This window comes from Nanorana parkeri, unplaced genomic scaffold, assembly GCF_000935625.1.
Source record: "Nanorana parkeri isolate BGI_ZX_2015 unplaced genomic scaffold, ASM93562v1 scaffold120, whole genome shotgun sequence".
Classification (NCBI taxonomy): Eukaryota; Metazoa; Chordata; class Amphibia; order Anura; family Dicroglossidae; genus Nanorana; species Nanorana parkeri.
Window position 1 is genome coordinate 192,293 of NW_017306388.1, and position 13,929 is coordinate 206,221.

Below are 13,929 nucleotides of genomic sequence, written 5' to 3' on the forward strand. Positions count from 1 at the left end.
CCTGCAAGCGATCGAGCGATCTAGAGACGCCTGATCGCTTGAATGTAACCAACCATCTCTGGCTGTTTACATTGGTAACAGTTTCTCAATGGTGTGTGCGCTGAGCTTCGCGCACGTGTGGGGGGAGGGGCAAGACGTCTTAAGGCGCTCTCCCACTCCTAAAAGACTCCCGTCCGGCCGTTCAGGAACGGCCATGGATGGGAGGTGGTTAAATAAATGTCAAAATAATAAAAACATTTTTTTTAAGGTCCCCCACCCCTGCGAGCACATGCGTCGTCACATAAACACAGGTATGAAAACGGAGATTGCACCACACATGTTGGGTATTGCCGCGCACACTGGAGTGAGAGCAGTAATTTGAAGGCCAATATTTATGCGTATCTCTAAACTAGGGCTATTTTTCACTAAATTTGGGGATTTGGTAATAAGTTGCACTAATATTGCGCAACATAAAAATTTGCAACTGCCATCATTTTATTCTACAGGGTCTTGGCTTTCAGAAAATATATAATGTTTGGGGGTTTGGAGTAATATTCAATCCTAAAATGTGGATTATATCATGGGTACGAAAACCGAACAAAAAAAACCCATGATTATCGTGCGATAATCGCACAGTGTATGGGCACCTTAAGGTCTCGTTCACACCTAGGCGTATTGCATATGCGCGTCTGTCGCGCGTTTCGCGGTAAAAAAGTTGCGCGACCATCGCACGTTTCCGAAGGCTACTTGGCTGTATCCCAATGGAAACGTGCAACAAAACGGCCCAAAGTAGTACCTGTACCTTTTCAGGCGTGGGCCGTTTTGTAGCGCGTTAGGGACGGGCGGAAATACGCAAAGGTGGGAACGAGACCATTGAATACAATGGGATTTATATTTTTGAGCGTTTTGTAGAGCGTTCGTCAAGCGTAGAACGCGCTACAAAACGTTCAGGTGTGAACGAGGGCTAAGAGGTAAAAGCTGATTGATTGCCATACTCAGCTGCTCCAGATTGTCTGCCGCCGTTTTTATGAATTCCCCCCATTGTCTAAATACAAGAACCATGTGTATTCTTAAAGTGACACTAAACTCAGGAGTTAAAAATACATTCAAATATCTTAACTATTAACAAAAATACATCTTATTTGTGTATCACTCGGCTATAGATCCTCAAATCATTGAATGCTTGAATGCATTTTTAAGGGAGTTTAGTGTCACTTTGAATCTTGGTGTGCTTTGTGTATAATCCGTAATCAGTAATCCAGTGTGATATTTTGTCTTTGTGCAGCGGCTTCCTGTAATAAAGGCTTCTCTCTCTCCTTGTACAGGGCGACTAGCCTTGTATCTGCCTCCTCTTAAAGTTCAGTGGGTGGAGTCTGCTGGGTCCCTCCCACAGCTCTGCTCTCTGTACTCGCTATGTACAGCACGGTGATAATGTCCCTGCTACTTTTACAAGGTAGTATCTGGGCCTGCTTAGGTTTTAGTGCTCACAAAGTGGATTTATATCCTTTGTGGCTATTGAGGAATATATTTAAATTAACATTTTTGTGCCAAGAGTTCAGCTTTAACAAGAAAAGGAAACCCATAGGGTCCTAACACAGCAAATGCAAGCTCTCTATCTGTGAATCCACAGCGGAGCCCAGAGAAAAATCTTGCTGTGGAACACAACTTTGTACTATATACATATTAAACCTGACTTGTATTATTATACAGTGTATGCTGAGCTTTACTGTACACATCACTGCCCGTTCTCGGGCTGCATTGTTAGCGAAGGCATCAATGACTATTCATCTAGTGGTCCTGTCAATCTGCAGCTCACCCTTGGATTGTAACAGTTTCAAAGCCTAATGTACAATCACCATGAGGCCTGATGGATGTCTTAGTTGGACACAGAATGTGCAGTGTTTTAATAGTTCATCAACACAGTTATTCAGTCTGAGCTGAGTGAGATAGCACAGCGAACACAGCTGCTAATCATTGTTCTCCAAGAGCAGCCGGATACGTTTCCTCACATGACGGGATGTCAGCAGTAGGGTTTTATTTGTAAGGGAGGCTTTATATAACAAGTTGATAGATAGTATCACAAATAACCATTTACTGTCTGCTTTTCCCAAGAGAATATAAGGATTCCGTCATTATGCCTACACAGAATTCATATTTCAGCTTGAGAAGAAACAAATGGGTTGAATAGTTTCATGACTTCTTATTCTGTAAGATCTTGCAGTGGTGAAATCTCCTACATTTTAGTTCCCAGCTATGCCCACCTGTCATGGCGGTTAAGACGGGGTGTCGCTTCTCCTGTCATTTTCAGCCATAGAGAACATAGCAGGAGGGGAGTAGACTCAGACCTGGGGGCTGTGGCGGTGTAGACTCGGACCTGGGGGCTCTGGCGGTGTAGACTCAGACCTGGGGGCTGTGGCGGTGTAGACTCGGACTTGGGGGCTGTGACGGTGTAGACTCGGACTTGGGGGCTGTGGCCGTGTAGACTCGGACCTGGAGGCTGTGGCCGTGTAGACTCGGACCTGGGGGCTGTGACGGTGTAGACTCGGACCTGGGGGCTGTGGCGGTGTGGACCCAGACCTGTGGGGCTGTGGCGGTGTCTCGTCTTGTGTTTTACTTCTTGTCTCTCCAGGACAGGCAGAAAAGGGAAATCTCCCCAACAAGAAAATTTTAAAAGTGTTGGCTATGCACACAATTTTGTAATCTTATCTACAATTAATTAATTAGGGTCTTCGCATTCTACCAAAGAGTATGGCTGAACCAAAAAAACTAAATTCTGTGGCAGTGGAAAGCTGATTTGCTAGCAGTGATATTAAAATCAAAATGTTTTTCAGCTATTTCAAATGCTGATGAAATCACTTACAATGGATGCTGCTTCTTGGTGTTTAAAAGTTTTAGTTTCCTGCAAAGCCAGGTGGTTCCCTGAGCACTGGCCCTGACATCCCTTTTTAGGGGTGCTCCTTTCCCTTGCAGGGTCCTATGGAGCCAAACTTGTGTGTGCTAGTAAGCTATATGTCTCACCACAAACACACAGACACAGCAAGGCAAACCAATTCCTCCTTCATTCTTCCTTCTCCAAGCTAGTAGATGGATAGCTGCTGGAGAGTTTGCTATCCCTTGTGATCTTGTACTGGACAGGAAGTTTAGGGAAGACGAACTGAGAGAGTTGGAGCTGTTCAGAAACATGGTGACTAAGTTTTTAATACTTTGCTGGGCAATGTATATTTGTTTGATCTGGATTCATTATTTAAAAAAAAAAAGATTGATCGTTTATTACTACTTTAATAGTAGAAATTTCGGGGAATAAACATGTAAACACATCATCTAGTAACATATCCTATAATAGATTCTAAAAGGGAAGTTGCCCTTTAACTACCTCCGGGCCGGCCGTAGTAAAAAAACTGCCGGCCAGGAGCTCTCTCGATCTGAGTGGGCGTCTCTAGACGTCCGCTCAGACACGCCCCCTTGCGCGCGCCGTCAGACGCGCGCGAGCGGGAAATGGCCGTTTTTTAAAAACGGGCAGCGATGCCCGTTAATATACATGCGATCCGCCGGCTGTAGAGCCGGCCGATCGCATGTATGGGGTGCCATGGCCAGGAAGGGGGTCTAAACACCTGGTCTTGAAGTGGTTAAATGACATTGTTATTTATAATGCTTTATCTTTTTTTCAGGCCAATATGGTTTCTGGTTTCCATATGTTCCTGGTCCTGTGTTCACTTACTACGGCTATGTACACCCCTACTAATAAGTGAACATACAGGGAGAAGGCTCAATGTTGTGTTGCTCAATACTCACTGTAAGCCGGTCTCATAAAGACCTTGCCTTCCCACATTCTAACTAGAGACTAAGGATGGGGCATGTGAGTGCCAAAATGAACCATAAAAATACTAGAGCCATGAAGGCCAAACAGATTGGTCTGAAAAAAAACCTAAAATATTATTATTTCCAAGTATCTGTAAATAGTTGACTGATTACCCTTGACAAAACTGCAGTTCTCCTTTAATGGCTTCTCATGCCCTGTTTCCCCGAAAATAAGACCTACCCCGAAATTAAGACCTAGTACCATTTTTGGGAATTGCTAAAATATAAGACTTAGTTGTGACCATTCCCAGGGCCGGTGGTGGCATAAGTGGGAACTTGAAGAGCCGCGGGAGAGAATCAGCGGTGCCAACGACGCCAGCGCTAGAGGAAGCGAGGCGGCGGCAGCGCAGGGAGCAGAGCCGCATGAGCCAGTGTTTCCTCTATAGCACCGGCTCCTGTCACAGGCGGAGTGATACCAAATGCACTCCGCCTGTGAGGAATCTATAGTGAAAGTGCGCTTCGCTCATTCTGGTTACCAAATTGCTCTTGGAAGGGTACGGCACCCCTGATTGCCCTGATCACCCTATTTTTAACTTTGCCATTTTGGATTATTTAATTTGGATTTGCATTAACTTTGGATTGTTATACATTTAAAAAAATGGTATTACCAGCATTTGTTTTCTTGTTAGAGTTATTCTTTATATAGTAATGGAGGCTTTTATATGAAGAAAAATGCAGTCAGTACTTTGACCGTACATGAATTATTTGCGGCTGAATATTTTCCTTTGTAAGCCTGATTTCCTCGCCATTAAATTTTCATACGAGACCTCCACAAGCCACATCAATTCCCTCCATGGCAGTCCCCACAAGGCATGTATACATATGTAGAAATGCTAATACGCCGTATTCTTTCCACACATTAGACTCTGCCGGTAGAAACAGCGGCCCTTCTCTGAAATACGGCATAATTCTCTTATCCAAAGATCATTTTTACCCAAGTGATAAATGTGTTTCATGTTTAATGACCTTCAATTCTTTGGACTGATGGCTTAAAAAGGCGCAACGGCCCTTACAGGAAAAATGCATTTTTATTTTTTAAAGCGGATCTGTCACATGTGATCATGGTGTTGTAGAGCAGATTGAAACAAAGCATTCATCGCTCATACTTTGTTTCCATTTGTGCTGCTAATTACTGTTGCTTTCTTACATTTAAAGGGTTGCAGTCACTGTTTGTCCAAAAATTTAGCCCAGCTCCTTCGATAAAAGTAGATTGAGTAATTAAATTTTGTTGAGCTGGTATAACCAAACACTATAAACCCCAATATAGGCATTTGTTTCCTGCATTCATTTCATTGGGTTCCTGGATGTGCGCCAAACACGGGGAAAGTAGTGCATGTAGCAAATTCTGCAACGTTAAGTTCACGTGGGAAAAAAACACGTTTACTCGGATTGTTTGGGGTGCCAGTAACTAGTAATTGCAACACAAGCATGTTCCATGTTTGTACGCATTTCATGAACGCGCGTCAAAGCATTTGACGCATGCTCAGCATACGCCCAGGTGTGAATGGGGGCTAAGAATGTTTGTGTACAGCCAGCCTTAAGCTGGCCATACACCTTAAGGAAATCCCGCGATCGTACGATTATCGTAAGGTGTGTGGAAGCCTTTTATCTTACGAACATGTTTGAAAACCCGCCAAGAATCGTATGATTTTCGGCGCACGTGTAGCATGTTCGTAAGATAAAAGCCGGACGGGCCGGTGTGCGCAAGCGCACACTGCCCGTTCGGCATTGCGGTCATCGGAAGCCCTTCCCCTCGTGGGGCGGGCTTGCGATAATCGCAAGTACGATCTGCCTGTCCAAGATAGGCAGATCGTAAGTTTTTTAAATTACCTTACAACCATCGCAAGACAAAAGTCTTGCAATGGTTTTAAGGTGTGTGCCCAGCCTTACAATTATCTGCAGATTTTCTGTGGTCAGATGGAAAAGGTGCAACAGATTCCTCCATCTACGCTAAACTGTGAGGATGTTATAATTTCATATGACCTCTGCTGAAGAAGAACATCAGAGTTCCAACTGGCTAATGCTCTGGCTCAGTAGAGATCACATGACCAAGTGCCTAGACATTTAGCCATGTGACTTGGACAAGCCAAGTATTTGGGGCCTGGTGCTTTTTTTGGCAAGATTTGCAGGACAACCAAAACAATCGATATATATAAAAAATGACTACGAGCTAACACTTCTGAAAATTATACCTTAAAACAAGGTTCTTTAAAACAACAACAAATGCTGAAATCATTTACATTGATGCATATTCTCAACTTAAAGAAAAAGACTTTAGATTGCCTCTGAGTGACTCCTGAGTTCCTCCGTGTTCTGATACAATAGGGGTGACCTTGCACACCTGTGCACTCATCTCCATCACTGCAAGCACCGATGATTTCATTTGCAATTTGTATCCCGCGTTGTTTTCTCCAAACTGCCTGCAGTGTATTGAAATGTGGCATTCTGCGCTATTGTATCTGCAGCTCAAGGCTGAATATAATATTCAGGCAGGAGAAAAAAAATGGATGTTGAAATGACTTTAGTAAATACCCATTCATATTAAGCATTGTCATCTTTGTGGTTGCCATAGTATCTCAGTGCTGCTAGAGTACGACGGATGCCTTCTGCACTGAATAAACAACCGCTATGAAAAAAATTGTACTTAATGTACAGCATGCTTGCGTGGTAACACGGTGTACTCTTCTCACATGCTGTAATTTATTTTAAATGGATTAATTGAAGAGAGAGGCCACATGAATAGTGTACACAGTGAAATATCATAATATAAAGGACAGTTCTTTTGAAATGGACTTCAGTGTTTGATAAATGTCAGAGGGTTGGCAGATACTCTGCCTTCTTACAGTGTGTCTAAAGCAAACTGGATTGAGTGGGGAAGAGATAGCAACCCTGGCAAATTTGAATTTCTCAAAAGCAAACAAAATTTTTTTGAGATGCTAGGAAATGTTGTTCTTATGACAGACCAGACTTCTAAAAGGCTGAGATAAGCTCACTTATTGGCAGCACAGTGACTTAGTGGTTAGCACTTCTGCTTTGCAGCACTGGGGGGTCCCTGGTTCAAATCCTGCTCAGGACACTATCTGCAAGGAGTGTGAATGGTCTGGTCTCCCTGTGCTTGTGTGCGTTTCCTCCCACACTCCAAAGACATGCTGGTAGGTAATCTGCTCCTGTCTAAATTGGCCCTAGTATGTGAGATAGGGACCTTAGATTGTAAGCTCTTTGAGCTTACAATCAGGAACTGATGTGACTGCGTGCTGTGTAAATTGTCTGCACTATATAAATACCTGTAATAAAGAAATAAGCTTAGGCGGGTCTGAAAAATGCCAAGTTTCCTGCAAATGATGCCTGAAGGACTCCAATATGGAAAGCAAAAGATCAGTGCAAGTATCAGAGTCCATAAAAAGTTTAATGTTTACAATTCGATCGCATCGATAAAACAGGCAAAGCATTTCAAGGGCAAAACGTCCCCCTTCTTTTAGTGCTTGGAACAATTAAGTAGAAAGTTGAGGACCCAAAACAGTGATTCTGTACACTCCAGGAAAGAGTCCGAATGGACTATCGATGGAGGGATCCATGGATGTCTCCCAGGCTGGACTTTTACATTTGTCTTCCTGTCTTTATTTCCATTGCATGTATGGGGTTAGTAGTCTGCTGAGGGAAGATAATATTTTTTGTGCTTTCAGTTCAGCTCTCAGGAAGTGACAAGGCAACTGCATGTTTGGTAAGATCAACATGTATTTTCTGTACTTATTTAAATCATTTTTTGCCTAAAAAGTGAAAACTAATGCAGAAATCACACCTAAGGACCGGGAAGCTACAATATATTACCAATAGTACTGACAGGAATCTGAAATTATAGCTTTTGGTCAGGGCAGAAACTGGGAGCTTTGGAAATGAGGAAACTGAAAATGGAGCTCTGGGCAAAAGGCCAAATGAGTGGGTGAAATGCAAATATTCTATATGATTGCTTGCTAGAGGATTTGTTCTTTTGGCAGCTATGCGAAACAGGGGGGATCTAGAAGCCAATATAAAGACAAATTTGGGTATTTATTAGGGATGCACCAATACTAGTATTGGTGCCTTTGTTGAGCATTTGGGCAAGTACTTGTACTCGCCCAAATGCCCCGATACTTACCCTGAGGCAGTGCCGCGAGGGAGCTTCTTGATTGACTAGGATGCCGCCTTTACACTGCCAGCGACATTGTGAGGCAGCCTGGCTTCCTGACCAATCAGAAAGCCGTGAGGCAGGTCATGACCCGCCGCCCGGCTTCCTGACTGGTCAGTAAGCCAGGCTGCCTCGCAGTGTTGCGAGGGAGCATGAAGCCGATGTGCTTTCGATAGAACAGGGCTTCAAAGGGCAATCAGGAAGCCAGGCCCACGCTACCTCGGGATGCCAGTATCGGCGAGTACCGATAAAAAAATATCTGTACTCGATACCTAAAAAACAGATATCGGTGCAGACCTATATTATTAGATATATTTAATAATTTGTGTAACTATTTTTAATGATCGCATACCTGGATTCATATTTTTTTTCTTTAATGCCCATTCACACCATCCAGTGCATTCAGGGCATGATTCTGTGCCATGAATGCACTGGATAGCATACACAAACCCTCCCCGAGTTTAGGGGTGGGTGGTGCCATTAATTTAATTTCAATGGCACCGCAGACACTCCTCCACGCATAGGCAGGTAATTGTGAATATCTCTATATAATATTTCTAGGAAGCGAAAACACACCTATTATTTGAATAAAATAAAGTCATTTTTTGCTAGAGATTCCTAAAGTTCCATTTCAAAGAAAAAAGAATGTTATAACATTGCACCCTTAATAATGTATACATCATAATCTAGCGGATGGTGTGTTTTATGCACCAAGATAGCGGGTAGGGAGGTTTTCTTTTTGTGCAATGTTCTCAAATGGATGCCATAATGATTGCATCCATATAACATAATGTTCAGCACCTTATTACACATTTTGTGTTATTAAAAGCTGTGTATGTATATAGCAGAGCTATGTAGAAGTATATAGAAGCGTGCTTTCTGCTTCAGGTAATGTGAGAGGCTTTTAAGTTCCCCTGCTCTCTGAGTGATCCGAATAGATCAGATCAATAAAAATGTATTTGGCTGATCTGCATGGCTGCCACCTTTTTATTAAGATGCTTTGAGCAGTGGTTGTGGTGATAGAAGACTAATTTATCTGCTCAGCTCATGCAGTAACCTTTAACGGTTATTTTTGCTGCTGCTCTCAATTTACTCATATAAAGGGCAGGCAGTTCCGAGTCTGTTCTTCTTTCTTAATTTGCTCTTTAAAGGAAGATGACCATAAAAACCTTCTGCTGAGTACATCCCAACTGCTGGGATATGGCAAATAAATACCAACTGCTGGGATATGGCAAATAAATATCAACTGTTGGGATATGGCAAATAAATACCAACTGCTGGGATATGGCAAATAAATACCAACTGCTGGGATATGGCAAATAAATACCAACTGCTGGGATATGGCAAATAAATACCAACTGCTGGGATATGGCAAATAAATACCAACTGCTGGGATATGGCAAATAAATACCAACTGCTGGGATATGGCAAATAAATACCAACTGCTGGGATATGGCAAATAAATACCAACTGCTGGGATATGGCAAATAAATACCAACTGCTGGGATATGGCAAATAAATACCAACTGCTGGGATATGGCAAATACAGAGCAACCGCCGGGATACAATATCCATCATCTGGTTGGAGCTCTGGAGAGGAAGTAGGCTGACTGTAGTAAAAAAAAAGTCAATCCCCCCCACCCTACACACACTATACCATGATACTTATGTTTTATGTGTTTATTTATGACACGTAGGTATATAGCGCTGACAATTTACACAGCGCTTAACATAGTTGCACATGCACATCAGGCCCTGCCCTCAAGGAGCTTACAATCTAAGGTCCCTATCTCACATGCATACATAGGAAGGCCAATTTAGACAGGAGCCAGTTAAAGGAGAACTATGGGGTTAAGGCTTTTCCCAATAGTTCTCCTTAGGGTAACGGGAGGACACAAACTAGCGTCCTCCCGTCACCCTAAGCTCAGTATACCCCAAGCTACAGCTTGGGGTATACTGAGACATAGTTACATAGTAAGTTGAACAATATGGGACCCGCAGTATACCACTAGCAACTGCTCGCGGTATACTGGGAGGCCGCAGCTGAAGCGGATCCTGACAATTTTGTCTGGATCCGCCCAGCTGCGTGAGTGACAGCTGGATCTGCCTATCTAGAGGCAGAGCAAGCTGTACCCGCCCCCTCCCCTGTCCGATCTGCCACTCAGCGCTGGCGGATCGGAGCAGGAAGGGGGGAATCCAGCCCCTCCCCTGTCAAGTCAGAGAGCTGTGACTGGATCGAGAGGTGAGCGAACGCCGGTATGTGTTCGCTCACTTCTCGATCTATTGAGCCAACCTGTGACAGTCTCATTGTCACAGGTCGGTTACAACTATAAGGTGAGTGAAAAGCACTCACCTCATAGTTCTCCTTTAACCTACCTACTGTCTTTGGAGTATGGGAGAAAACCGGAGTACCCGGAGGAAGCCCACGCAAACACAGGGAGAACATGCAAACTCCTTGCAGATACTGGTTTGACCAGAAAACCTTCTAAGACTTATCCATCAATGCTATTACAATAGGTGTGCAGCGTGTTTACCCTTTGAGAGGCGAGCTTATTAGTCAACCAGTGATGGATTGTGCCTAAAGTTGGGTATACACGGGTAGATTTTCGCACGTCAGAAAATCCCGTTGGCACATTTAATGTCATCAAAGACTTGATGATTGACGTTCGAAATTTCGTTTGATTTTTGTTTTTATTTTAAATGTATGTGGTTATTCACAAAAGGGTGAAGAGTTCGGAAAAGGCAGAGAAGTGAACAATCTGGGACAACAAAGCTGAACTGGAAAGTGAGCTGAATTGGAGAATTTTTCCACATCAGTTATGTTGTCCTAGATTGTTCACTTCTCCGGCCTTCTCCAAACTCTTCACCCTTTTGTGAATAACCCCCTTAATTTTGGAAAAAATTTAGTTTCCCGAACGAAAACCACATTCACTGTTAGAATTTCGTTCATAAGGAAAATATTCCAACATGCTCCTTCTAATATTTTTGTCACTGTGGTCGAAAGCGATCATCGATTTGACTCCATTAACGATTAGAAAGTCGAACGAATGTTCCGAAATCGATTTCATTTGTTCGAAATTCTAACCATGCATACCCTACCGGAGGGAGGATTCACACTTTTCTCTAAACCCTTTCTTGTGCTTTTGCATGTGTTATCAACAATCATGCATTTTTATGTGCTGCCATTGAAATTTGTAGGCTCTATAACGCTGAAGCATCAAAAAATAGCCAACGCATGTTAACACAATGCACAGAAGTGAACTAGCACCACAGAAAACGATGGCTAACTTGTCTACAGGCCTTGACATGAGTTTAAAATGCAAAGGTGTGAATGGGCTGTTGCTGTTCTTTCTGTTTGCTCATGAAGACCCTTTATGGGGCTAATTGACTTTATCTTTGCAGTTTTCTGCAGTATGGTGACCAATGGCTTGATATAGATGGAAAAACACACGTATATATATATATATATATATATATACCACAGTCATGAAATAGGGTTCAATAGTGATGTAGAAAGAGGAGATGATGGGACTCTTACCTTATTGGCACTGTGGCTGTAATGCTGGACCATTTGTACATGTATGGTGGTCATGCTAAGAGATCCAGTCATTCTGGAGTACACTTGTGCCATTATTTGTTGTCTTTTTTAGCAGCAAGATGACCCTTCATTGTTTGTTTTAGTTTGTTATTAGTTAGTTTACGGAAATTTTGAATCTGTGATGAAGCCTGTATTGGGTCAGATGCGTTAGAGAGCATGTCCTGATTCAATGAAGTTCTACTAGGCCTGACATCATCGTGATGTGACTTCCTGTTTCCTTCTCTAGCTCTGAGCTCAGGTGATCACCTTATCTGACCCCTGGAGATCCAATGGCAGGGGAAGCAAATGACAGCTTGCAGTGGTGTCATCTCTTTTTCATGAATGTTAATAAGTCTAATGCCAACATTCTAGTGGTCCTGAAAAGTTTCTTCCATGAGAAGATCCCACAAAGGGCTTCTTATTGTGACAGTGAAGTCATTAGAGGCTGATCTGTTTTGGTCAATAGATCTGGGAAAAGCTACAGTTTGTAAAGTGTATCTAAACTCAAGAACAAATACTGTATGTAATATATTTAAACCTATTAGTATTAGTCCTTAAATGCGGTGTCTGCATTCATTTTTCCCCCTTTATTTTCACCTGGTGGTCCTTCCAGTAACACACTTCCTGTCCTAGGGTGACAACATTTAATCACTGTACAGTATCTATGGAGAAGCAGCATTGTACTACAGGACAGGAAGTGTGTTCGGACTACAGAATACCCCCCTCTCTCCTCTTCTTCATACCAAAGCAGGCAGGGCTAATAACATTGCTTCAGAGTGTGCAGGAAGCTACACGATTTCTGGCAGGATGAACAGTTATCTTTTGGCACTTTTTGAACAAATATTACAAAACACTTTCAACTGTATATATATCAAACCAAAAGGGCTTAAAGTGATATTAAACCTTATGTTTTTTTTTATTTTGTTATTATAAGGGACTTACTTGAACTGCCTTTTGTTTCTTTTGTAAACGTTTTTAATTTCCTCATTCTCTAGTTGTCCCCAAACCGCTAGCCCCTCTTCTTGTGTGCAGGTGTCTGCATCAGCTAGCTGGCTGCTGAGGAGACACCCGTGCTTGCACGTACCCGCACCTAGCTGTTTGCGTCCATAGACACTCACAGCGTGCAGACGACCACGGCTCCCGCTCCCACAGTCACCCTTTAACTGACGGAAGAAGGAGCCTATACCTCCCTCAGTCCCCTCCCCAAGTTCTTGGAAAGATGAGTATCATCCTGGCCCCGGCAGAGGAGACGAGGGACCACAGCTAAGTGGGGAAGGGGTCGGAGGTTTTAGCCCCCATTCACACCTATGCGTATTGTAATATGTGCGTCTGTCGCGCGACCGTCAAGCGGTTCGCGGTAAAAAAGTTGCGCGACCCCAAAGGCTACTTGGCAGTATACAAATGGAAAAAGCCCTATAAAACGGACCAATACGCAGCAAAAAACGCTCCGGGACCTTTTCATGCGTGGGCCGTTTTGTAGTGCGTTCGGGACGGGCGGAAATACGGACAGGTGGGAACGATACCATTGACTACACTGCTATTTATTTTTTTGACCGTTTTGTAGAGCGTTCATCGAGCGTAGGACGCGCTACAAAATGGTCAGGTGTGAATGGGGCCTTAGGCTTTTTTTATTACTAAAGCCTAAAACACCTAGGCTTTAGTAATACTTCAAATAAGAGAAGTTAATTGATGGAGTTTATTTACAGGGTTATTCACAGGAGGCAGGAGAAGGGAACAATGTAGGACAACATAGCTGAACTGGAAAGTGAGATGAATTGGATAATTTTTCCAAATCCGCAATTTTATCCTAAATTGTTCACTTTTTCCTGCCGTCTCCAAACTCTTCACCCTTTTGTGAATAACTCTGTTAATCTTTTATGTATGAAAATCGTGAACTGTCTCAGCCTTTAATTTATATGTAAAAAAAATAAGGTAAAAAAAAAGTGTGAGCATGCCAGCAAAAAATGTATATCAGGTAAATATAGTATATACTTCACCGAACAAACACTGCTGAATATCATGGTGTCCTTACTTAAAAACTGATGCTAGGCACCTCGGAGCAATTTCCTAGACTAATTATGAGAGACCATTCTGAAACATGCTATTCAAAGCCATTAATTTGTTCTCCTTTATATGCAAGGGGAACGTTAAATCTGTGCCTGCGGTGTAACATAATAACCTTGATGTAAATCTGCACGATCATTTTAGCCACTTAGCTTATGTGTATGTTAATGTGTTTCTTCCAACATATGCATACTGTAGCATTTTCTGACAAGTTTATTTTGTCCAGCACAACTGAGATAACACTCTAATTTTATCATTTGTTTGTTGCCTTCGTTTTAGGAGTGGG

The 13,929-nt window shown here is 42.7% G+C and overlaps 1 protein-coding gene across 5 annotated transcripts in view; it reads left to right on the plus strand.

Annotated features, from left to right (window-relative positions):
• PHF21B (PHD finger protein 21B) overlaps positions 1–13,929 on the plus strand; it is a 107,281-nt gene that overhangs the window by 58,986 nt on the left and 34,366 nt on the right. The window lies entirely within an intron of this gene.